Below are 27,135 nucleotides of genomic sequence, written 5' to 3' on the forward strand. Positions count from 1 at the left end.
CAGATGTGGTCAAAGTAATACTGACGACTTTTAAAAGAAAAACTGCAAGAAGGATGAGAGAAAGAGTGTCTTCCTGTCTTCATATTCATTTGGGATTGCTCTCGTCTGGCTTCTCTTGAAGGGACTCCATTCCCGTCCTATGAGAGCGGTGCTTTGTCAAGTGCTGTCGGGCTGTCTGCAGCGCCAGCCCATCCAACAAGGTAATGAGATGGAGACTGGAGCGACCAGGGGGATAGTCCATTAGCAATGAGATCTAATGATCACCGACAATCAGTTCTTATTTGCATTCCCAGATAGAAACACAAACAGCTACCTAGACTATTGCTTTGCTTACCACAGATATGTGTTCATTTCTGATTCCCTGCTGTTAAATTAGCTGAATGTTTAGTGGCGATATGATGCTAAAACGACAACCCAGACTTCAATTACCCAAAAGGTAATGCCTGCCTGCTTGAGGCAGCAGCCTCAGCAGTGCAGCAAATCAGTAATCATGGAACCCCCAGCCTTAATTCCAATCAAATGGCTTTCTCCAGCCAGAGACTGCCTACCTAACTGTAACCAATACCAACCTTATCTGCTCCTTCAACTGGATGGCAGTCGGTCAAATCAAAAAATGGCTTCTCATGGTGCCAGGGAATTTCACTGACTATGCAGATAGACCATATCAGCCATTTACAGACTACCTGCATGGGGAGAAGACCGGATGGGAGAAGACAGGATGGGAGAAGACCGGATGGGAGAAGACCGGATGGGAGGAAGACCGGATGGGAGGAAGACCGGATGGGAGGAAGACCGGATGGGAGGAAGACCGGATGGGAGGAAGACCGGATGGGAGGAAGACCGGGTGGGAGAAGACCGGATGGGAGAAGACAGGATGGGAGGAAGACCGGATGGGAGGAAGACCGGATGGGAGAAGACCGGATGGGAGGAAGACCGGGTGGGAGGAAGACCGGGTGGGAGGAAGACCGGGTGGGAGGAAGACCGGATGGGAGGAAGACCGGATGGGAGGAAGACCGGGTGGGAGGAAGACCGGGTGGGAGGAAGACCGGATGGGAGGAAGACCGGATGGGAGGAAGACCGGGTGGGAGGAAGACCGGATGGGAGAAGACCGGATGGGAGAAGACCGGATGGGAGAAGACCGGATGGGAGGAAGACCGGATGGGAGGAAGACCGGGTGGGAGGAAGACCGGATGGGAGGAAGACCGGATGGGAGAAGACCGGATGGGAGAAGACCGGATGGGAGGAAGACCGGATGGGAGGAAGACCGGATGGGAGGAAGACCGGATGGGAGGAAGACCGGATGGGAGGAAGACCGGGTGGGAGGAAGAGTTGCTGGTTACTAAACGTTGAAAGAGACGTACGGGGAGAATTAGAGAGCTGGTTACCAAACGTTGGAAGAGACGGTATGGGGAGAGAGAGAGAGAGAGCTGGTTACCAAACGTTGGAAGAGACGTACGGGGAGAGAGAGAGAGCTGGTTACCAAACGTTGGAAGGGAAGGTATGGGGAGAGAGAGAGAGCTGGTTACCAAACGTTGGATGAGATGGTATGGGAAGAGAGAGAGAGAGAGAGCTGGTTACAAAATGTCAGAAGAGATAGTATGGGGAGAGTTGAGCGAGCGAGCGAGCGAGCGAGAGAGAGTGAGAGTGACAGTGAGAGAGAGCTGGTTACTAAACATTGGAAGAGATGGTATGGGGAGAGTTGAGAGAGAGAGCGAGAGTGAGCTGGTTACTAAACGTTGGAAGAGATGGTATGGGGAGAGTTGAGAGAGAGCGAGAGTGAGCTGGTTACTAAACATTGGAAGAGATGGTATGGGGAGAGTTGAGAGAGAGAGAAAGTGAGAGTGAGAGGGAGCTGGTGACTAAACATTGGAAGAGATGAAGGATCAGCAAGAGATCCAGAGGGTTAGTCAGCACTTGTGGGCTTCCGAGGCCGTATCCCATTGCAGTGGAACAATGACACACGCTTCTCCTATTTCAACACCTTGTGTAAGTTTGCTGCCAGGCTATTCCGTGTCACATGGTCTGTTCTTAACACAGCCTAACACAACACAACACAATGCCATGACTTTGACCTGGCAGAGAGAGAACAGAAGCACTTCAAACCCCCATTACCACCATCTTAGCAGCAGTTACCAGTTATTATTATTACCTGAAGAGCCAATGGATGGGGTGGTTATATCGGACACAGCCAGCCTAGCGCTCACTGTATCCAGGCAGATATCGTGCCACTAGGCTGGCTATTACAGTAAGGAATCTTAATGACATTGTCGCTACATCCTTCATCATACACATCTCGTCTAACACTGATTTATGAGCAAAGCAGCCATTGAGTTACGATGACGGAGTGTGGTGTGACAAATCAGGAGCATACTAGTTTCATCAGGACGCCTCATCAGTGATGGCCAGGTTGAGCAGGTAGCAGGCTCCTTCCTGCAACTGGATTAACATGCTGCAGCAAACAGAGAGGATAATGAGGGAGGGAGAGGTAAAGACAGGAAGTGAGCTTGGCCCTGGTCACCTCACATATCGGTGACTGCAGAGCAGACAAGGAGACATGTGGCAGAGGTCCAGGACCGTCTTATCCACATGCAGCAATCAGGGTCTGCCTGAGAGCGGATCAGTGAAGACGGCTTGTTCTGTAATCAAATGAAAAATGCTTTTTCTCTGCTGAGCCCTCCAGTCTGGCCTGCGCGACAGGGCAGCAGCAGACACAGTTAGGGATATTACTCGGCTTTCTCAGGTGACCATTTCCCAATGAGCCGAGAGGGCAATTCATCTACGGGGCGATGGGACTGGCCAGGCTGCTGTGTCCTTGGTGTTCTGTGAGCCGTGTCTCAGGCTGCTGAGGAGAGCTCAGAGGTACGCACGCAGCAGCACCACAAAACGCATGGCCTGCTCCCCACTCCCTCCCTCCCTCTCTCCTCTATTGCTCAGTCACGACTCCCCACATAGATGGAGGGGGAGAGGAGGAGAGGTGAGGGCCAGCTAGAGTGGGTTCACTTGTCCTGCACCACCACTAGGGGCCAGTAAAACCACCTGTCTTCAGGGGACACAGCCAGGGTCACACTGCAGTCAGGGCATGAATAGCATGGTGAGGATTAGTCAAGATAATTCATATCCACCTAAATATAGAAGCGAGGTATTTGTTTCACAACATCAATACCACCATGTTAGAGTGCACGGCACAGAAAGCCAATCACGCTTTTTCAGGGGCCCTGTCGTTTTCGTTTTAACAGGACGTCAGAGAGAAAACATCCTCCTCCTCCTCTGTACTGTCCGATAGCAACCCTGGCCTGCTGCATATGTCTCTCAGTCTAAATATGGAAATAGTTTCTACAGCTGTGGACTTGCTCTCTCTTGCGCTCTGGCAGTCCCTGAGGAAAATCTACTAATGCACCAACATGAAAGAAATCAAGGGCTTGACCATGATTAGGGCTTTTGGGAATCACTTGACCAGTGATTCCCAAAAGCAGTCATCTAAAGCGGTGCATTGTGGGTTTGGGGACAGTTAGAAAAGGGGGAGGAAGAAAGAAGGGTGGAAGGAAGGGAGGGTGGGAGGGAGGGGTGACACTAAAACCAAAGTCGTGCGGAGTGTCACGGCCACTATCATAAACCTTCTTCTCAGGTTTCCCCGTCTACCGTTTGATAGTGGCCAAGAAATCGAGGTAGAAAATATCTGGCCCTCTATTTTGGAGTGCCCTGCCCTGTGAGAATGAAGGGGGTTTGTTTTGAAACCCAAGGATTGACTGAAGCGCCGCAGGAATTCAAAGGTTGAAAGGACAGTGCTGACAGCTGTTCAAGTCTCACACATATTGTTGGCGATAGCTGGCCTACTTCAAGCAGACCATTTGGCTGTAGAAACAGTTCGATGCTGTACCTCCCAGTCCCAACAGAACAGCAGTCAGCTACAAACTCCAACCTTGTCAGGAGATCTCCTCAGATTGGCCTACTACTGTCCAAAGACATTTAATAAGATGCATTCCCTAAAAACGATTAGATTAACACCAACACACTTTGATCCAACAACCCCATGACCAGAAATGCTCTCTGGCATTAAATAGAACTTAATAAAGGCAATCAGGAACTACTATAGATAAAAAGCCTGGCAGTGCTGAAGCTCCCACTGTGTCCATATCTCAAAGTTCACACTCCTGGTGCCTGCTGCTCCAAGCAGGTTGCCTGCCATGATTGTAAAAAGCTCATGTTATTTTGGTGCCTGTAGGTTCCTACCCCCTAAACCCATCAGTTGTTTAAAGAGCTGACAGCATTTGCCCCTGCACAGACACAAAGAAAATGCCTCACACTCTGTAAATGTCCTTTGAAATGTCAAACAGATGCAGACAGTATGGTAAACCGTTCTACATAAGAGACACAGTAACCAGGCAGATACAGGAGGACAGTTTGCTTTCAAAACCCCTCAGATATCTGCTCTAACGTAGTGGGTCCTCAGTTCCCTTCAGCCCGCCTAGCACAGCCTATACTCTGCAGAAAGAACCTGCATCAACATTTCTATCAGTCAGCGTTGTTCCATACAGCCCTTGAGGAAGAAGCGATCAGTGGGTGAGAGAGATGTCTACAGGACATGGCTGTAGACATCTGGGTGAGTGAGCTTTGGAAGATGGTGGTGACATCCTGAATACCTACAGTAATGGTCAAACAGAAGGCTCTGCCATCTGCTAGCCGTCCTTCATACTGCAGCCATTAGGAGGCTGATGTCCAGCAGTACCATAGTGGGTCTTCCTGTCTACTGCAGCCATTAGGGGGCTGATATCCAGCAGTACCGTAGTGGGTCTTCCTGTCTACTGCAGCCATTAGGGGGCTGATGTCCAGCAGTACCATAGTGGGTCTTCCTGTCTACTGCAGCCATTAGGGGGCTGATGTCCAGCAGTACCATAGTGGGTCTTCCTGTCTACTGCAGCCATTAGGGGGCTGATGTCCAGCAGTACCATAGTGGGTCTTCCTGTCTACTGCAGCCATTAGGGGGCTGATGTCCAGCAGTACCATAGTGGGTCTTCCTGTCTACTGCAGCCATTAGGGGGCTGATATCCAGCAGTACCGTAGTGGGTCTTCCTGTCTACTGCAGCCATTAGGGGGTTGATGTCCAGCAGTACCATAGTGGGTCTTCCTGTCTACTGCAGCCATTAGGGGGCTGATGTCCAGCAGTACCGTAGTGGGTCTTCCTGTCTACTGCAGCCATTAGGGGGTTGATGTCCAGCAGTACCGTAGTGGGTCTTCCTGTCTACTGCAGCCATTAGGGGGCTGATATCCAGCAGTACCGTAGTGGGTCTTCCTGTCTACTGCAGCCATTAGGGGGTTGATATCCAGCAGTACCGTAGTGGGTCTTCCTGTCTACTGCAGCCATTAGGGGGCTGATGTCCAGCAGTACCATAGTGGGTCTACCTGTCTACTGCAGCCATTAGGGGGCTGATGTCCAGCAGTACCGTAGTGGGTCTTCCTGTCTACTGCAGCCATTAGGGGGCTGATGTCCAGCAGTACCATAGTGGGTCTACCTGTCTACTGCAGCCATTAGGGGGTTGATGTCCAGCAGTACCGTAGTGGGTCTTCCTGTCTACTGCAGCCATTAGGGGGCTGATGTCCAGCAGTACCATAGTGGGTCTACCTGTCTACTGCAGCCATTAGGGGGCTGATGTCCAGCAGTACCGTAGTGGGTCTTCCTGTCTACTGCAGCCATTAGGGGGCTGATATCCAGCAGTACCATAGTGGGTCTACCTGTCTACTGCAGTCATTAGGGGGCTGATGTCCAGCAGTACCGTAGTGGGTCTTCCTGTCTACTGCAGCCATTAGGGGGTTGATGTCCAGCAGTACCGTAGTGGGTCTTCCTGTCTACTGCAGCCATTAGGGGGCTGATATCCAGCAGTACCGTAGTGGGTCTTCCTGTCTACTGCAGCCATTAGGGGGCTGATGTCCAGCAGTACCATAGTGGGTCTTCCTGTCTACTGCAGCCATTAGGGGGCTGATATCCAGCAGTACCATAGTGGGTCTTCCTGTCTACTGCAGCCATTAGTGGGCTGATATCCAGCAGTACCATAGTGGGTCTACCTGTCTACTGCAGCCATTAGGGGGCTGATATCCAGCAGTACCGTAGTGGGTCCTCCTATCCTGGCTGCTGGCCTTCATAGTGCTCCTTAACACCAATTGGCTGTCTTATCGAGATCCATTTACGTTGGAGTCATTTAGCAGACGCTCTTATACAGAGCAACACACCACACAACCACATATTAGTCCCAGTAAGTAGTTACATCTGTGTCTTATCACTGCCTCCCTCCAACGCCTACGGCTCTTCAACTTGGTCTTCTTTTGAATGATGATTAGGTCTAAAAAAACACGGAGAGGTACTGACAGTAATGTATTATTTAAAGTACTGACAGCCATTGGTCTCAGGGACAATGGTAGACAGGAAGACACTGTACTAACTAAAGTCAGTTATAGCCTAGGCTAGGCATGGCTACCATTTACCCTAGCGCTCAACTCAAGAGTTATTAGTCGCAGGCAACCTGTTTTTGGCCCCTAATGAATCTTCCAGTATAAGCCCAACAGTTAAAGTCATTACGGGCAATTACTACAGGACCAGATCTCTTTTCCACTTCAGTTTCCACCATGACTATGGTAGAACGGGCTGTCATGTCAAGGACGATGCACCAGCTTGTGGTGGTGACTGCAGACCGGCGTAGAAGGGGGCAAGAGGGAGGTCCTGGCTGTACTCCTCCGGTGACCGGTTCTCTCTGGGTGAAATGGCACATTCTCCATCAGGGACCCCCCTTGGTGGAGGTAAAGGGCTAATCAGGTCCTTCCAGCCATCTACAGTCCATTTACACATGCCATTCCTTCTAAACAGCAGGATATCTGTCCTGTATGAAATGTACAGCACACAAATGCCTCACCAAGGTAAGCTAAGCCATGGATGGGAGCCCCTGCTGGCATTACTATGCAGGGTTATGGAATATGATCCTATCTGATTGGTCTATGCACTAATACATGCATCAATCCACCGGCTATATGTAGGCCTACACCCAGCTGGGTGCCCCCAAAAAGTAGTTCCTGTGAACCACACTTTTTTAATTTTTTTATTACCCCCTTTTTCTCCCCAATTTCGTGGTATCTAATTGTTAGTAGTTAATGTCTTGTCTCATCGCTGCAACTCCCATACGGACTCGGGAGAGGCGAAGGTCGAGAGCCACGCTTCCTCCGAAACACAACCCAGCCAAGCCGCACTGCTTCTTAACACAGCGCGCATCCAACCCAGAAGCCAGCCGCACCAATGTGTCAGAGGAAACACCGTACACCTGGCGACCTGGTCAGTGTGCACTGCGCCCGGCTCGCCACAGGAGTCGCTAGTGCGCGATGAGACAGGATATATCCCTGCCGGCCAAACCCTCCCTAACCCGGACGATGCTAGACCTCCCGGTCGCGGCCGGCTGCGACAGAGCCTGGGCTCAAACCCAGAGTCTCTGGTGGCACAGCCTTAGACCACTGCGCCACCCGGGAGGCCCCTGTGAACCACACATTTGTGTCATTAAGCTAACAGACCAATGAGCTTTGTGAGGGAAGGTGTCTGGTATGTGTGCTCTCAACCATTCCCATTCAAAGCCACGTGCGTTCCAACCAAATTAATTGCATTTTATGACAAATTGTGATTAATTCTCGTCTTGGCAGGCGACCAAGACAAATCCTTCTCTTTCTATACTTCAATGCATTTCTGGGGTCATTCAGTCTACTGCATGCGGAATGTGATAGTATTTTCATAGAGAAAAACATTACAGATGAATGGAATAGCAGTAACTCTCAGTTGTAATTCTGCATGTGATTTTATTCTGAAAAGTGACCGATGGTAATCCTGCTGCTTGTCTGTTTCACCTCAGTGGTGTGAATACAATGGGCCAGTCCCATCACATCCCTGTGGTGGAGCTCTCAGCACCTTGTCTCTCCAAAAGGTCAGGCCTTTGGGTGCTAAATATCCAGATCCTTGCACAGATGGGTGGAAACAGAGCCCCCCCACCCCACATCCCCCGGCTAAAACAGCCTGGCGATGACAACCAGAGAGGGGCTCTTCTCCTACGGAGTCCCCTCCTAACCTCAGTGTCCTCCCCCCCGCCTCCAACAGCCTGAAGCTGGGTTAGGTAGTATCAGATTAACAACGTCTCCTCCTCTTGGACTGGCTCTATAAATGATTTAGAGCTGCTGGGGGGAGACGAGCAGCAGGGGAGTGGTATAATATAGTGGAGGTGGTTGGGGAGGACTGGGCTGGCCATGCAGGGCACAACCCAGCTAAGACAGACTAACGCATTACCTGAAGCTGCTCTGTCTTCTTCTGTGGTACTAATGGGTTGTGCCGGGGCTCTGTAATTTTTGAGCTTTGTATCGGTCTGCATGCTCTCTAGATGGGTCGAGGTATACACACTGTTCTCAGTTCAGTGACTATGGCCTAATGTGGACAGGATCATAAGAGAGACGATACAGGGTAGTTTAACTCAGTGTAGGTCTACTGTGTTCACTAGAGAAAGGAGATCCTCTCCATTTAGAAATGAGTAGGGACAGGGTAAGGTGGCGTACTGCCCCGCTGCCCGACAACTCTTCCTGAGTTTCAGACGCTCAAATATCTTTCATTTGGATCTACCGTGCTGCCTGGAAGAGACTCCGTTAAACTCTGTTAGTTGCTGAGGGGTAGGATGAACAATACCCCACAGTACATTCAACACTTAGTCTGATAGAATAATAGCCCCTTTCACAAGTCCCAATAAAATACCCTTTTCCACAAGTCCCAATAAAAGACCCTTTTCCACAAGTCCCAATAAAATACCCTCTCACAAGTCCCAATAAAAGACCCTCTTTCACAAGTCCCAATAAAAGACCCTTTTTCACAAGTGCCAATAAAAGACCCTCTTTCACAAATCCCAATAAAAGACCCTCTTTCACAAGTCCCAATAAAATACCATTTTTCACAAGTCCCAATAAAATACCCTCTTTTACAAGTCCCAATAAAAGACCCTTTTCCACAAGTCCCAATAAAAGACCCTTTTCCACAAGTCCCAATAAAAGACCCTTTTTCACAAGTCCCAATAAAAGACCCTCTTTCACAAATCCCAATAAAATACCCTCTTTCACAAGTCCCAATAAAAGACCCTCTTTCACAAGTCCCAATAAAAGACCCTTTTCCACAAGTCCCAATAAAATACCCTTTTTCACAAGTCCCAATAAAAGACCCTCTTTCACAAATCCCAATAAAAGACCCTCTTTCACAAATCCCAATAAAAGACCCTCTTTCACAAGTCCCAATAAAAGACCCTTTTTCACAAGTCCCAATAAAATACCCTTTTTCACAAGTCCCAATAAAATACCCTCTTTCACAAGTCCCAATAAAATACCCTTTTTCACAAGTCCCAATAAAATACCCTTTTTCACAAGTCCCAATAAAAGACCCTTTTTCACAAGTCCCAATAAAATACCCTTTTTCACAAGTCCCAATAAAAGACCCTTTTCCACAAGTCCCAATAAAAGACCCTTTTTCACAAGTCCCAATAAAAGACCCTCTTTCACAAATCCCAATAAAATACCCTCTTTCACAAGTCCCAATAAAAGACCCTCTTTCACAAGTCCCAATAAAAGACCCTTTTCCACAAGTCCCAATAAAATACCCTTTTTCACAAGTCCCAATAAAAGACCCTTTTTCACAAGTCCCAATAAAAGACCCTCTTTCACAAATCCCAATAAAAGACCCTCTTTCACAAGTCCCAATAAAATACCCTCTTTCACAAGTCCCAATAAAATACCCTTTTTCACAAGTCCCAATAAAATACCCTCTTTCACAAGTCCCAATAAAAGACCCCTTTTCACAAGTCCCAATAAAAGACCCTTTTCTACAAGTCCCAATAAAAGACCCTTTTTCACAAGTCCCAATAAAAGACCCTCTTTCACAAATCCCAATAAAATACCCTCTTTCACAAGTCCCAATAAAAGACCCTCTTTCACAAGTCCCAATAAAATACCCTTTTTCACAAGTCCCAATAAAAGACCCTTTTTCACAAGTCCCAATAAAATACCCTTTTTTCACAAGTCCCAATAAAAGACCCTTTTCCACAAGTCCCAATAAAAGACCCTTTTTCACAAGTCCCAATAAAAGACCCTCTTTCACAAATCCCAATAAAATACCCTCTTTCACAAGTCCCAATAAAAGACCCTCTTTCACAAGTCCCAATAAAAGACCCTTTTTTACAAGTCCCAATAAAAGACCCTTTTTCACAAGTCCCAATAAAAGACCCTCTTTCACAAATCCCAATAAAAGACCCTCTTTCACAAGTCCCAATAAAATACCCTCTTTCACAAGTCCCAATAAAATACCCTTTTTCACAAGTCCCAATAAAATACCCTCTTTCACAAGTCCCAATAAAAGACCCCTTTTCACAAGTCCCAATAAAAGACCCTTTTCTACAAGTCCCAATAAAAGACCCTTTTTCACAAGTCCCAATAAAAGACCCTCTTTCACAAATCCCAATAAAATACCCTCTTTCACAAGTCCCAATAAAAGACCCTCTTTCACAAGTCCCAATAAAAGACCCTTTCCCACAAGTCCCAATAAAATACCCTTTTTCACAAGTCCCAATAAAATACCCTTTTTCACAAGTCCCAATAAAATACCCCTTTTCACAAGTCCCAATAAAAGACCCTTTTTCACAAGTCCCAATAAAAGACCCTTTTTCACAAGTCCCAATAAAAGACCCTTTTTCACAAGTCCCAATAAAAGACCCTTTTTCACAAGTCCCAATAAAAGACCCTTTTTCACAAGTCCCAATAAAATACCCTTTTTCACAAGTCCCAATAAAAGCATCTTTCATAAGTTCTGAAGTCTGATGGACAGATTTGGTCCTGGCCTTTCAAAGAGAGAACACAACAAAGATCTCTTATTCATCAGTTGATTTTGGGGGATAATTTATTACATTTTATTTTAGTCTAAATGTAACTGTGCATTCTACAAAATTATGTATTGTCGACTGCGAGCATGAACGGAAAAAAATCGAATCAAATCAGGCAAGATTTGTTTGGATTTTGAAGCTTGAACTTAATTGGCAGCCATTCAAGAAAGAGGGCGGTGGTAGTAATACCACTAAATCTGATCCTAGACCTGATGTTAGACTAGGCTACACCTTGACCCATTCTTCCTCTGACAGACATTCACTGCAAATGCATTGCTAGGAAACAAATACTGTAATCACCCCCAGCAGAGTACCTGTGTGAAACAGAGAGAATATGTAACTTCAGTTCACTACCTGACTGGTTTTATAGGCCAAGCCTTGATGCACTAACTAGGTGTCCTAGTTTACATCAAAAGTGAGTAATGAAAAATAATATATGTAGCTATTGAAAGGTAATGACACCTGAAGTCAGTACAGGCATGTTCACCCCAGTCACACCTTTCTCTCTCACCCTCTGCCCCTTCCTTTGAGGCAGCTGTCTGTCTGCTGACTGATAGGTATCACACCGTCCACCTCCACCAGCTCTCCTCTCACTAGCTGAATGAGCTGTCTGAGGAGGAGGAGGAACTGTGGTGGTGAAACTGGCTGGTCCCCCCCCGCCCACCTTTACATATTTTCACTGTCGCTAGCCGAGCTGGTCTATTCTGCTGCTTTTATTTCAGCAGAAGAGGAAAAGGAGCCTAGAAGATGCTGCTGTCCTTAGCCGACCCACCCGCACGTACAAACACACGGAACTGCATTGAGAACTCAAAGCGAGGGAGAGGGGGGATAGAGGAAGGCGAGAAGAAAGAGAGCGAACAAGGAAACAGGAAGAAGTAGAGGGAGAGAGAAAGACGTGGTTTCTAAGCATGTTTCCTCCCTCAATCTCCCTCTCTCCTTCCCTCTCTTTCTCTCAATTCAATTTAAGGGCTTTATTGGCATGGGAAACATGTTAACATTGCCAAAGCAAGTGAAGTAGATAATAAACAAAAGTGAAATAAACAATAAAAATAAAAATTCACATTAAACATTACACTCACAAAAGTTCCAAAAGAACAAAGACATTTCAAATGTTATATTATGTGCAAATAGTTAAATACACAAAAGGGGAAACTAAATAAACATAGATATAGGTTGTATTTACATTGGTGTTTGTTCTTCACTGGTTGGCCTTTTATGTGGCAACAGGTCACAAATCTTACTACTGTGATGGCACACTGTGGAATTTCACCCAATAGATATGGGAGTTTATCAAAATTGGGTTTTGTTTTTGAATTCTTTGTGGGTGTGTTTAATCTGAGGGAAATATGTGTCTCTAATATGGTTGTACATTTGGCAGGTTAGTGCAGCTCAGTTTCCACCTCATTTTGTGGGCTCTCTTGAGGGCCAGGTCTTTCTCAATAGCAAGGCTATGAGTCTGTACATAGTCAAACATGTCCTTCATTTTGGGTCTGTCACAGTGGTCAGGTATTCTGCCACTGTGTACTCTCTGTTTAGGGCCAAATAGAATTCTAGTTTGCTGTTTTGTTGTTAATTCTTTCCAATATGTCAAGTAATTATCTTTTTGTTTTCTCATGATTTGGTTTGGTCTAATTGTGTTGCTGTCCTGGGGCTCTGTGGGGTCTGTTTGTGTTTGTGAACAGAGCCCCAGGACCAGTTTGCTTAGGGGACTCTTCTCCAGGTTCATCTCTCTGTAGGTGATGTCTTTGTTATGGAAGGTTTGGGAATCACTTGCTTTTAGGTGGCTATAAAATTTAACGGCTCTTTCCTGGATTTTGATAATTAGCGGGTATCAACCTAATTCTGCTCTGCATGCATTATTTGGGGGTTTACATTGTACATTGAGAATGTTTTTGCTGAATTTGGTGTTTGTCCCATTTTGTGAATTCTTGGTTGGTGAGCGGACCCCAGACCTCACAACCATAAAGGGCAATGGGTTCTATAACTGATTCAAGTATTTATAGCCAGATCCTAATTGGTAAGTTGAATTTTATGTTCCTTTTGATGGCATAGAAGGCCCTTCTTGCCTTGTCTCTCACATCGTTCACAGCTTTGTGGAAGTTACCTGTGGCGCTGATGTTTAGGCTGAGGTATGTATAGTTTGTTTGTGTGCTCTAGGGCAACGGTGTCTAGATGGAATTTGTATTTGTGGTCCTGGCAACTGGACCTTTTTTGGAACACCATTATTTTTGTCTTACTGAGATTTACTCTCTCCCAATCTCCCTCCCTCCCCCCCCTCCCTCCAAGCCAGGCAGCATTGTAAAATGCATCACGTTTTGTGGGTTCACAACTCACTGTTCTCCCTCTTCTCGATCTATCCCTCTCTCTCTCTCTCTCTCTCGATCTATCCCTCTCTCGATCTATCCCTCTCTCGATCTATCCCTCTCTCTCTCTCTCTCTCTCTCTCTCTCTCTCTCTCGATCTATCCCTCCCGCTCGATCAATCCCTCTCTCCCGCTCGATCAATCCCTCTCTCTCGATCTATCCCTCCCGCTCGATCAATCCCTCTCTCTCGATCTATCCCTCTCTATCCCTCTCTCTCCCTCTCGATCTATCCCTCTCTATCCCTCTCTCTCGATCTATCCCTCTCTATCCCTCTCTATCCCTCTCTCTCGATCTATCCCTCTCTCTCGATCTATCCCTCTCTCTCGATCTATCCCTCTCTATCCCTCTCTCTCTCGATCTATCCCTCTCTCTCTCGATCTATCCCTCTCTCTTGATCTATCCCTCCCTCTCTCTCGATCTATCCCTCCCTCCCTCTCTCGATCTATCCCTCCCTCCCTCTCTCTCTCGATCTATCCCTCCCTTTCTCTCTCTCTCTCTCGATCTATCCCTCCCTCTCTTTCTCTCGATCTATCCCTCCCTCTCTCTCTCTTGTTCTATCCCTCTCTCTCTCTCTCGTTCTATCCCTCCAACTCTCTCGATCTATCCCTCCCTCTCTCTCTCGATCTATCCCACTCTCTCTCTCGTTCTATCCCTCTCTCTCTCTCGATCTATCCCTCCCTCTCTCTCGATCTATCCCTCCCTCTCTCTCTCGATCTATCCCTCCCTCTCTCGATCTATCCCTCCCTCTCTCTCTCGATCTATCCCTCCCTCTCTCTCTCGTTCTATCCCCCTCTCTCTCTCGTTCTATCCCCCTCTCTCTCTCGTTCTATCCCTCTCTCTCTCTCGTTCTATCCCTCTCTCTCTCTCTCTCTCTCATTCTATCCCTCTCTCTCTCTCGATCTATCCCTCCCTCTCTCTCTCGATCTATCCCTCCCTCTCTCTCTCGATCTATCCCTCCCTCTCTCTCTCGATCTATCCCTCCCTCTCTCTCTCGATCTATCCCTCCCTCTCTCGATCTATCCCTCCCTCTCTCTCTCGTTCTATCCCTCCCTCTCTCTCTCGTTCTATCCCCCTCTCTCTCTCGTTCTATCCCCCTCTCTCTCTCGTTCTATCCCTCTCTCTCTCTCTCTCTCTCTCTCTCTCATTCTCTCTCTCTCTCTCTCGCTCTCATTCTATCCCTCCCTCTCTCTCGCTCTCTCTCTCTCTCTCTCTCGTTCTATCCCTCTCTCTCTCTCTCGTTCTATCCCTCTCTCTCTCTCTCGTTCTATCCCTCTCTCTCGTTCTATCCCTCTCTCTCGTTCTATCCCTCTCTCTCTCGTTCTATCCCTCTCTCTCTCGTTCTATCCCTCTCTCTCTCGTTCTATCCCTCTCTCTCTCGTTCTATCCCTCTCTCTCTCTCTCGCTCTCATTCTATCCCTCCCTCTCTCTCGTTCTATCCCTCTCTCTCTCTCGTTCTATCCCTCTCTCTCTCTCTCTCGTTCTATCCCTCTCTCTCTCTCGTTCTATCCCTCTCTCTCTCTCTCGTTCTATCCCTCTCTCTCTCTCTCGTTCTATCCCTCTCTCTCTCTCTCGTTCTATCCCTCTCTCTCTCTCTCGTTCTATCCCTCTCTCTCTCTCTCATTCTATCCCTCTCTCTCTCTCTCTCGTTCTATCCCACTCTCTCTCTCGTTCTATCCCTCTCTCTCTCTCGTTCTATCCCTCCCTCTCTTCTCTCTCTCTCGATCTATCCCTCCCTCTCTCTCTCGATCTATCCCTCTCTCTCTCTCGATCTATCCCTCCCTCTCTCTCTCGATCTATCCCTCCCTCTCTCTCTCCTTCCATCCCTCTCTCTCTCTCTCTCCTTCTATCCCTCTCTCTCTCTCTCTCTCTCGTTCTATCCCTCTCTCGTTCTATCCCTCTCTCGTTCTATCCCTCTCTCGTTCTATCCCTCTCTCGTTCTATCCCTCTCTCTCGTTCTATCCCTCTCTCTCGTTCTATCCCTCTCTCTCGTTCTATCCCTCTCTCTCGTTCTATCCCTCTCTCTCGTTCTATCCCTCTCTCTCGTTCTATCCCTCTCTCTCGTTCTATCCCTCTCTCTAGTTCTATCCCTCTCTCTAGTTCTATCCCTCTCTCTCCTCAGCCCTGGTAGCTGTGTCCATGTGTCTGCCGGTTTCGGGGAGGTGTGCTGTAGGAGCAGAACAGACAGGTGGACAGCAGCTCCTCTGGCTGCCATGGCGACAGGGACGGTGCTAAGCGACCTACACCGGCGCTGTGTTAAGCCACACCTTTCCTCCTGCCTGTCTGGCTAAATCTGATGACACACACAACACAAGCCATGAAGGGCACACAGACAGCGCAGCACACCCGTCCGACCCTTTGAAATGTGTCATTGGCCTTTGCAAGTCACCAGATACCCATTCTGACAGCTGAATCATGAGAAGAGCCTCGGCAACACTAAAGAGGGAGACTTAATTTCACTTATCATCTTAAGCATGTAAAAAGCCCATTCATTGTGCTGGTGTCTGTAATATTGTATTATGTTAAAGTATGTTACTAGTGGTCGATCGTATTTTTTCATGGCTTTAACCACTCAGCGTGGAGAATACATTATGCACCTCCGAGTTCCTACGTTTCCCGCAGTTATCAATTTGGTTATTGATTTAATTCATCAGACAAAGTGCTCTCTTCCAGACCCTTAAGCACACAGTCTTCCTCTCCACTCCTCACGACCATTTTACAGCTATTCACCACCAGGCCCCTCAAAAAGCCTGTGGTAATCTCCATTACTTCAGCTGTCCCAAAGCTGTAACTCACCCACTGTCTGAAAGCTCAGCAACTTATAGAAAGGAACTGGGACTAAGAGGCCCTGGCTGTCTTCTTCCCAAAAAGACTGGCAACCTTTAGCATAGATGGGGGAAGTTTCATATTGGGCAACAAATGGAGCAAGGTCCCAATAAGTCTAAAGATGCTTGAGGTCCAAGTCCAGGGTGAGCAAAGCTCTTCACCACCTCTTCCCCTAGTGTAGTGGACTACTAGCTTTCACTTTCCAACCTTGGTTCAGGTTTATCAGACGAGGACTTTGTCTACAATCAGTGGCCTCAGAGGGACTTTTACTATGTTGGCTAGTTCCAGAAACAAGGTCCAGGCTGATGCAAAGCATTTCAGGGATGAATTAACATAATTAAATAACATCACTGAGCCTCTCACATTAAAATACCATCTTTCCTGTAAATTCAGCAAAAAAGAAACGTCCCTTTTTCAGGACCTTGTCTTTAAAAGATCATTCGTAAAAATCCAAATTACTTCACAGATCTTCATTGTAAAGGGTTTAAACACTGTTTCCCATGCTTGTTCAATGAACCATAAACAATTAATGAACATGCACCTGTGGAACGGTCATTAGGACACTAACAGCTTACAGACGGTATGCAATAAAGGTCACAGTTATGAAAACTTAGGACACTAAAGAGGCCTTTCTACTGACTCTGAAAAACACCAAAAGAAGGATGCCCAGGATCCCTGCTCATATGCGTGAACGTGCCTTAGGCATGCTGCAAGGAGGCATGAGGACTGCAGATGTGGCCAGGGCAATAAATTGCAATGTCCGTACTGTGAGACGCCTAAGACAGCACTATAGGGAGACAGGATGGACAGCTGATCGTCCTCGCAGTGGCAGACCACGTGTAACAACACCTGCACAGGATCGGTACATCCGAACATCACACCTGCGGGACACGTACAGGATGGCAACAACAACTGCCTGAGTTACACCAGGAACGCACAATCCCTCCATCAGTTCTCAGACTGTCCGCAATAGGTGGAGAGAGGCTGGACTGAGGGCTTGTAGGCCTGTTGTAAGGCAGGTCCTCACCAGACATCACCGGCAACAACGTCACTGGACCAGACAGGACTGTCAAACAGTGCTCTTCACTGATGAGTCGCGGTTTTGTCTCACCAGGGGTGATGGTCGGATTTGCGTTTATCGTCAAAGGAATGAGCATTACACCGAGGCCTGTACTCTGGAGCATCATCGGACTGAGCTTGTTGTCATTGCAGGCAATCTCAAAGCTGTGCGTTACAGGGAAGACATCCTCCTCCCTCATGTGGTACCCTTCCTGCAGGCTCATCCTGACATGACCCTCCAGCATGACAATGCCACCAGCCATACTGCTCGTTCTGTGTGTGATTTCCTGCAAGACCGGAATGTCAGTGTTCTGCTGTGGCCAGCAAAGAGCCCGGATCTCAATTCCATTGAGCACGTGTGGGACCTGTTGGATCTGAGGTTGAGGGCTAGGGCCATTCCCCCCAGAAATGTCCGGGAACTTGCAGGTGCCTTGGTGGAAGAGTGGGGTAACATCTCACAGCAAGAACTGGCAAATCTGGTGCAGTCCATGAGGAGGAGATGCACTGCAGTACTTAATGCAGGGTACCACATGGTGGCCACACCAGATACTGACTGTACTTTTGATTTTGACCCCCCCTTTGTTCAGGGACACATTATTCAATTTTTGTTAGTCACATGTCTGTGTAACTTGTTCAGTTTATCTCAGTTGTTGAATCTTGTTATGTTCATACAAATATTTACACATGTTAAGTTTGCTGAAAATAAACGCAGTTGACAGTGAGAGAACGTTTATTTTTTTGTTGAGTTTAGTTTTTTGTGTTGCCAACGGAGTGGTGCGTACAATAAACCATCTGGCACATCCTGGGGGTCACATAATACAAGATTCTTCACTTGGTCGTGAGGATTCTCCATACCACCACACTGTCTCGCCAAAACAATGATGTGATTAGAATGTTAACATAACTGGATCGAGCTGTGGCTCAAAGCAGCCTCATAAACGTTCAGTAAGACATTCATGCTTGCCGTACAGAGTTTAAATAACTAGCCAACATTTAAGAATTGAATAACATTGCTTGTGATCTTCAGAGCTGTAACGATTTGACACTTTGGTTAAAGGCAAGTACAAACGCATGCTAGTAGTAGTCATGGCTCCTGTTGGAGAGTCTACACATTCTGGGTGATGTGAAACAACGACATCATCTCACTGGCTTCTTCTCTGGTGAGCTCTCGTTGGTTACTGCTGATCACCGTTCTCAAAACTTGTTGTTGCACATCTCACACTACAAGAGCGTTGCAGATTTTGTGCCGATAAAATCAAACACGTTCGAAAATAATTGGGACATCTGGGACTGCTCAAAGATGAGATTGGTAGCCCTCAGATTGGGTCTCTGACCGGTTCACATTAAACAAGCATCGGTGACGACTGCACGCCACAAGTAAGCAACGACATGGGGATTTTGCCTACGATCTCAAAAACTTGTCTTGGACAGCTAGATCAGGGTGAACCCCAGCTTAAGAGTGTCTTTCAGGTGCTCTCTCTCTGTCTCACACACACACAAACACACAGACAGAGACTGAGATAGGAGGGAAGGGAGCACATGTGTGCCTGGGGTATAATAATCCAGAGGGACGGATGTTAGAGGGATCTGTGAGCTCACAGCAGATGCCGTTCCCTCTTTCACAGCCTATCCAATCCATCACTGTCAGGGTCCGCCTCACTGATAGGACAGTACAGGCAGATGGAGCCACAACAGTCTCCGTGCTCACCAGCCCCCAACTTTTGGGTTGAGCAGCTTACCTACTCAAATACAAGGCTGTTAGCGTGTTTGTGAGCAGAGAGAGAGAGTGTGATAATAAATCCAGGGTTATTGTTTTACCGGTCACATACTCTGGCTATAGTCATGAATGCTTAATGCCGACATGCATCGTCTCTCATATCTCACCTCTCCCCTACTTCCTATTCCTATGATGTGCTAGCTGGTGTCATGTTATTTTATTCCTATGATGTGGCAGCTGGTTTCATGTTATTTTATTCCTATGATGTGCTAGCTGGTTTCATGTTATTTTATTCCTATGATGTGCTAGCTGGTGTCATGTTATTTTATTCCTATGATGTGGTAGCTGGTTTCATGTTATTTTATTCCTATGATGTGGTAGCTGGTTTCATGTTATTTTATTCCTATGATGTGGTAGCTGGTGTCATGTTATTTTATTCCTATGATGTGGTAGCTGGTGTCATGTTATTTTATTCCTATGATGTGGTAGCTGGTTTCATGTTATTTTATTCCTATGATGTGGTAGCTGGTGTCATGTTATTTTATTCCTATGATGTGGTAGCTGGTGTCATGTTATTTTATTCCTATGATGTGGTAGCTGGTTTCATGTTATTTTATTCCTATGATGTGGCAGCTGGTGTCATGTTATTTTGATATGCTAACCTGAATGGCACTCTAGTGTATTCCAAGAACTGCCTTGTCGGATTGTGACGTACCAGATGTGTGCTCAGATATCGGACACAACCTCCGTAATCCCAGCAACCCCAGTAACCTCAGCAACCCCAGTAACCTCAGCAACCCCAGTAACCTCAGCAACCTCAGCAACCCCAGCAACCTCAGCCACCCCAGCAACCCCAGCAACCTCAGCAACCTCAGCAACCTCAGCAACCCCAGTAACCTCAGCAACCCCAGTAACCTCAGCAACCCCAGCAACCCCAGCAACCCCAGCAACCTCAGCAACCCCAGCAACCCCAGCAACCCCAGCAACCCCAGTAACCTCAGCAACCCCAGTAACCTCAGCAACCCCAGCAACCCCAGCAACCCCAGTAACCCCAGTAACCTCAGCAACCCCAGCAACCTCAGTAACCTCAGCAACCCCAGCAACCCCAGCAACCCCAGCAACCCCAGCAACCCCAGCAACCTCAGCAACCCCAGTAACCCCAGTAACCTCAGCAACCCCAGCAACCCCAGCAACCCCAGTAACCCCAGTAACCTCAGCAACCCCAGTAACCTCAGCAACCCCAGTAACCTCAGCAACCTCAGCAACCCCAGTAACCTCAGCAACGCCAGTAACCTCAGCAACCCCAGTAACCTCAGCAACCCCAGTAACCTCAGCAACCCCAGTAACCTCAGCAACCCCAGTAACCTCAGCAACCCCAGTAACCTCAGCAACCCCAGTAACCTCAGCAACTCCAGTAACCTCAGTAAACCCAGCAACCCCAGCAACCCCAGTAACCTCAGTAACCTCAGTAAACCCAGCAAACCCAGCAACCCCACAAGGCCAGTGACCCCACAACCCCACAATGCCTTGTCTGTTGCCCCTGCTCCAAAATCCACCTCTGTGCCTTACCTGGCCGACAGCCAATGCAATCAGCAGTGATGTCCTTGAGAGTCAGAGTGAGGAATACATCTGTGACACATCACCGGGCTCCCAACCCATTGCTAAATCACCCCCACTGCGACCCAGCCCTCAAAACGACAGTCAACAACACCCCCAAGACTTCTTCAATCTGATATTGACAGGGACATGGTCAACATGTGAATAAATGAGGGCAGATTTACACCATGCAGCCACGTCCGAGTTACTACCCGAAGATCCCCACCCCCGGACAGAGACCCTCCTCCACGTGTCTGAATGTGAGGACGTGTTTGTGTGTGTGTGTGCGCGCGTGTGCGCGCGCGTGTGTTTATGTGTGTGTGGGAGCGCTTATGTTTATGTGTGTGTGTGTGTGTGTGTGTGTGTGTGTGTGTGTGTGTGTGTGTGTGCGCGCGCGTTTATGTGTGTGGCTGGGTGTGATAAGGCACTGTAGCGAGGTGCATGTTCGACATCTGTACCCCAGAACACTGTGTGGGTGTCTGCCTCAGGAAGCCATCCTAACTCCATCTGTACCCCAGAACACTGTGTGGGTGTCTGCCTCAGGAAGCCATCCTAACTCCATCTGTACCCCAGAACACTGTGTGGGTGTCTGCCTCAGGAAGCCATCCTAACTCCATCTGTACCCCAGAACACTGTGTGGGTGTCTGCCTCAGGAAGCCATCCTAACTCCATCTGTACCCCAGAACACTGTGTGGGTGTCTGCCTCAGGAAGCCATCCTAACTCCATCTGTACCCCAGAACACTGTGTGGGTGTCTGCCTCAGGAAGCCATCCTAACTCCATCTGTACCCCAGAACACTGTGTGGGTGTCTGCCTCAGGAAGCCATCCTAACTCCATCTGTACCCCAGAACACTGTGTGGGTGTCTGCCTCAGGAAGCCATCCTAACTCCATCTGTACCCCAGAACGCTGTGTGCATCCCTACATTTTCTTATCCAAGTGGCCGACATTTGGGGCACTTTTCATTACAGAGAGATGTGGAGCAATGCTCCTTCTCTCAGAAGAACACCACAGATGCATGAGGGGGGATGGGGACAAGAAAACGGCAGCCATTTGCTCACCTCACTCAAAGGATTTCCTTCAGGGCTCATCATCACGACTCACTCTGGACACAGTGGCTTAGCCTTCGCACTACTGACTGACATCCTGCCTAACAGTAACACCGCTTGCTAAATTAGCCTCTTGAATTCCACACTTTCACACAGAGACAGAATAGTACTAGAAACCTGGCAGTAACGTTGGACTGTTCAGACCAGACTCCCTGGCTGCTATCTTTCCCCTTTACCATTCTGGACACCTGGGTGATGTGGGCAAAAAGAGCAGGTGGTGTCAATCAGAAAACCGGTGTGGGAGGGAGCTTAATGAAATGTGAGCAGATAACTGGGCTTAGTGCTTAAGGTCTTACTGTTCGAAGGGTTCAAATAAAACATTCGGAATGACAGGACTGGTTTTAAATCCACGGCTGTTTCCCTGTATTTGCAGTCTTGCAGGCATTGTACTGTCGAAATTGAGTTAGAAAGAAAAAAATGGCCTGTCACATTTACCATTTAGTTGACAGATGGCAGACAGTCAGCTCTGCCTCGACACAACAACCCTAAAAAAACATCTTCCAAGCTGACACAGTTGGCTGTCTTTCCCTTTGGAGACGAGACTTTAGTGGAGAAAGCAGTGAACCTAATGTTATTTCACCATGATACAGTTGCTACAGTTGGGCTACAGTATGAGTAAATCATTGTGAGCAGATCTGTCTTTGGTGACGTGTTGGTTAGCGTTTTGATTTTTTCCAAGAGAAATCCAGTGGAATAACCCTGTTGAAACAACAGAGAACCATGTCAGTGAACTGTGTGGCCCTAACAGCACGTGACTGAACAGCTCACAGAGCACCACGGCCATATTTGGTAGGAAACACCCATCTGGAGGAGGAAAGAGTCTGCTCTAGATCCTGCTAGGCTGCTTCCTCTATCGATCCCCTAACACCAGTCTAATCAAGACAAGCCCACTGACTGACTCAAAATTAGAGTTACACAAATCTGGCTTTTGTCAACCTGCCAAAAAATAACAAAGATGGTGTGTGATTGTGTGTGTGCATGCATGTGTGTCATCGGTGCAGGCTATCCTATCAGAGAGCAGCAGCTGCGGTTGAAAAGGACATGGGTGACTACAAAAGCACATGCGTTCCCTCATCAGAAAGGGCGCTAGTCCTTTGAACTTCACAGCTGTCCGATCAAAGAGCGTCTTCCTTTGAGATTTCAACAAACAGCCTTGTCTCTGCCAGTCGCGCTATCGAACAGATCCACGGCAATCACACAACACGAGCCGATACACATGTAAAAATCACATGCTTCAAAGGTTACAATCAAGACTACAAATGTTATCTATTCATCTCTCTTATTAAATTTGACAAAAAAGGCAATTATTCACAGTTTCAAACAGACCCATTGGAGGACCAATGTGTACAAAATGGCCTCTCTCCATCAAACAACCGACCAATCAGCCTGTTACAAGTGCTTAACAAACTTTTTGGAAAAAAAACTCCTCGTGGAGTTGCAATGATCATGAGAACGGGAAGGAATCAGCCCATAACTACACTGGAGGATCTTGTCAATGATCTCAAGGCAGCTGGGACCATAGTCACCAAGAAAACAATTGGTAACACACTACGCCGTGAAGGACTGAAATCCTGCAGCGCCCGCAAGGTCCCCCTGCTCAAGAATATATATGCATGCCCGTCTGAAGTTTGCCAATGAACTTCTGAATGATTCAGAGGACAACTGGGTGAAAGTGTTGTGGTCAGATGAGACCAAAATGGAGCTCTTTGGCATCAACTCAACTCGCCGTGTTTGGAGGAGGAGGAATGCTGCCTATGACCCCAAGAACACCATCTCCACCGTCAAACATGGAGGTGGAAACATTATGCTTTGGGGTGTTTTTCTGCTAAGGGGACAGGACAACTTCATCGCATCAAAGGGACGATGGACGGGGCCATGTACCGTCAAATCTTGGGTGAGAACCTCCTTCCCTCAGCCAGGGCATTGAAAATGGGTTGTGGATGGGTATTCCAGCATGACAATGACCCAAAACACACGGCCAAGGCAACAAAGGAGTGGCTCAAGAAGAAGCACATTAAGGTCCTGGAGTGGCCTAGCCAGTCTCCAGACCTTAATCCCATAGAAAATCTGTGGAGGGAGCTGAAGGTTCGAGTTGCCAAACGTCAGCCTCGAAACCTTAATGACTTGGAGAAGATCTGCAAAGAGGAGTGGGACAAAATCCCTCCTGAGATGTGTGCAAACCTGGTGGTCAACTACAAGAAACGTCTGACCTCTGTGATTGCCAACAAGGGTTTTGCCACCAAGTACTAAGTCATGTTTTGCAGAGGGGTCAAATACTTATTTCCCTCATTAAAATGCAAATCATTTTATAACATTTTTGACATGCGTTTTTGTGGATTTTTTTGTTGTTATTCTGTCTCTCACTGTTCAAATAAACCTACCATTAAAATTATAGACTGATCATGTCTTTGTACGTGGGCAAACATACAAAATCAGCAGGTGATCAAATACTTTTTCCCCCCACTGTAGGTGTTATGGATTTGGATGTAACGATCGTCGCCTGGTGACGAGGAAGCGGACCAAAACGCAGCTGGGAGCGAACACATGTTTATTGAACACACTGGAATTAAACATGTACACAAAATCAAGAAAAAATGTCGATACGTTACGTGCTCAAAACAAAGAGACAACAACCCACAAACATCGTGGGGGAAAAGGAACTTAAATGTGATTCCCAATTAGACATAACTAGCGACAGCTGTCTGATTGGAAATCACCCCCGAGCCCAACATAGAAATAAACCACAAAGAAAGGCTATAACAAAACATAGAAAATAAACCATAGAAATGCCACACCCTGACCAAAATAGCAGAGTTCACCTGGTCAGGGCGTGACATTGGATCCTGTGCCTTATTATGGATTCAGAGATACATATCTAATCGAACACAGAGGATATTTGTTAATGGAAGCCTCTCTCATGCAAATTCAGTTGAGTGAGTTGTCCCGCAGGGCAGTTGACTAGGGCCATTATTGTTTTCTGTTTTAACAAATCGCCTTCCACTGACCTTGAATAAAGCCTGTGTGTCTATGTACACTGACGACTCAACAGTATACACGCTGGCTGCAACAGTCAAATAAATAACAGACACCCTTAACATAGAGCTCCAGTCAGCTTTAGAACAGGCAACTAGCAATAGGCTGGTGCTAAATAGCTCAAAAACCTAAAGCATCGTTTTTGGGACAAATCACTCACTCAACACTAAACCTCATTTAGATCTATTATTGAATAATGTGGCTATTGAGTAAGTTAAGGAGACTAAACTGCTGGGTATAACCCTAGATAGCAAGCTGTCATGGTCAAAACATATAGACTCAACGGTTGCTAAAATGGGAAGAGGTCTGTCCATCCTTCTTGACATCTCAATCGACCAGACAGGTCCTACAGGCCCTAGTTTTGACGCACCTGGACTACTGACCAGCTGTGTGGTCTGTCCGCGGCAAAGAATGACATAGGTAAATTGCAGTTGGTCCAGAACAAAGCAGCACGTATCACACTTAGATGTACACAGAGGGAAAGTGTCAGTAACATGCATGTCAGTCTCTCCTGGCTCAAAGTTGAGGAGAGATTGACTGCACCACTATTGGTCTTTGTGCGAGGTGTTGATGTGATGAAGGTACCAAACTGTCTGTTCAAGCAGTTGGTACACAGTTCAGACACTGATCTGTACAACACAAGACATGCAACCAGAGGTCCCTTCACAGTCCCCAGGTCCAGAACAGAGACTGGGAAAAACAGTATTAAATAGAGCCATGATTACCCAGGTAACTCAAGTTAGCAATAAAACCTGTTAAAAAAACAGATAAAAGAACATCTTACTGCACAAAGGGGACTGTGAAGAGACACAGCCATTTTATACATCTTGTATTGCAATTTGCACTGTACTAAGTATTAGACCTAGATATTGTGTGTATGTACTGATATGTAGCCTATGTGTGACATTTTAAATGCATGTACTTCAGTCCTTGACTAATAATGTTCTATAGTATGTATATGTTTCATGTGGACCCCAGGAAGAGTAGCTGATGCTTTTGCAGCGGCTAATGGGGATCCTAATAAATACCAAAACCTCTATCATTTTCTCAGAGCTATAGGGCACCATGTGGCTACTTGAAACTACTGCTTTACATTCCCAAGCTCTGCAGTACATGTTTAGCCACGCAGGCTCACATTGGCTCGTATGGGGCCACTGTATGCAGGCTAGGGTTTCTGTTAGCCGGCTTACGATTATTATATATTTTTTTAAGTACTAAGCAGATATGTCTGCTCCAGGCAGACATGCAGCACTAGAAACTTGTTTTCTGGGGAAGTTAACAGTAAATAATACACGGCTGTGTTCCTGCTGTCAGCGGACTGTGTGACGCTGTATCCTCTGTTCCTCTGTTCCTGTGGCAGAGATAAGAGGAAAGGTAGATGAGTGGGAACCGTGGAGGGGTTGTGAAAGAAAGGTCCTGGAGGACTGGCCAGGCATGATGATAAGTGGAGACACACCAGGTGATCCATCTCCATGCCTTTCTCTCCTCTCCAGTCCTGATCCCATCCCACCTCATGTCATCCATCAGGAGGCGTCCACCCACTGACTAGGTGTCCCCTGTGACAGCGCACAGGGAAGAGAAGAGAGCTGGCCTTGGTAGAGGAGAGAAACATACTTTCACATCTCAGTAGCCCTGCAGGACACCAGAGGACCAGTAGGGGGTGTGCTCTGTGCTGCTGACGCTCTGCTGTCATTCACAGCAATGCTACTCCACTAATGGAAGCCCCCAGCAGTGGCACACACACGACGCACACACGACTGATGTGCGCCTTTGATGAAAGCTAGGGGTTTTCCAGTGACATAGAGCGAAAACAGCCCTCTGGACCTGCCGGGCAAATACCTGAGGTATGGTGCGCTGAAAAATTCATTGGCGTTTTGTAAAGCACTCTATGTCACGGTAAGTGCTGCTTGAGAATATTTCAGGAGCAGGAGTGGGAGTCAGCCGCCAGTACAGTACAGTGCTGGGTTTTGTCGCAGTGTGAATTAGTGGGTGTTTATCAGGAAGTGTAGGATGTACTTAGAGAAGGCTCATTGCTAGACGAGGAGAGGATGGCTTACATAATTAGAGTCGTTTGCTAATCCGACAGAAATGCAACACGACTGGCCTCACATTCATGGAAATGGATTGTGAAACGTGAAAAGTTAATGCCGATGTAGTAACTTGGCCCTTGACCTACTCTAGGGATAAATAGGTTAAACGTTTGCATGAGTGAATTGTTTCATGTATTTCAGTATGTGTTGCTGGTATGACTTGTTCCTTCATCTCGGCTGCTTTGCAAAGAACACAGTGCTAGAACATTCTAGAAAAAACTTCCCCTGCAGGTCTTAAACAATTCCAGCTCTATTCAGCTTTGTTTTGTACCAAACTTAAGGCTAACTGGCATGAAACAAAATGGCCCAGTGTGCCTCTCCCATTCTAATGACCCTTCAGTTAGACAGAGACACCCCTCTGAAAGCATTCAGTCCTCACTATGGCCCATCACTATCAACAGACCATCCTGGTGACACCA

At 47.2% G+C, this 27,135-nt stretch overlaps 1 protein-coding gene across 1 annotated transcript in view; it reads right to left on the reverse strand.

Moving 5' to 3' along the window:
* The window catches only part of ppargc1b (peroxisome proliferator-activated receptor gamma, coactivator 1 beta), a 96,642-nt gene that overhangs the window by 56,464 nt on the left and 13,043 nt on the right, over positions 1 to 27,135 (reverse strand). The window lies entirely within an intron of this gene.

Source organism: Salmo trutta, chromosome 13 (assembly GCF_901001165.1).
Source record: "Salmo trutta chromosome 13, fSalTru1.1, whole genome shotgun sequence".
In the NCBI taxonomy this organism is placed as follows: domain Eukaryota; kingdom Metazoa; phylum Chordata; class Actinopteri; order Salmoniformes; family Salmonidae; genus Salmo; species Salmo trutta.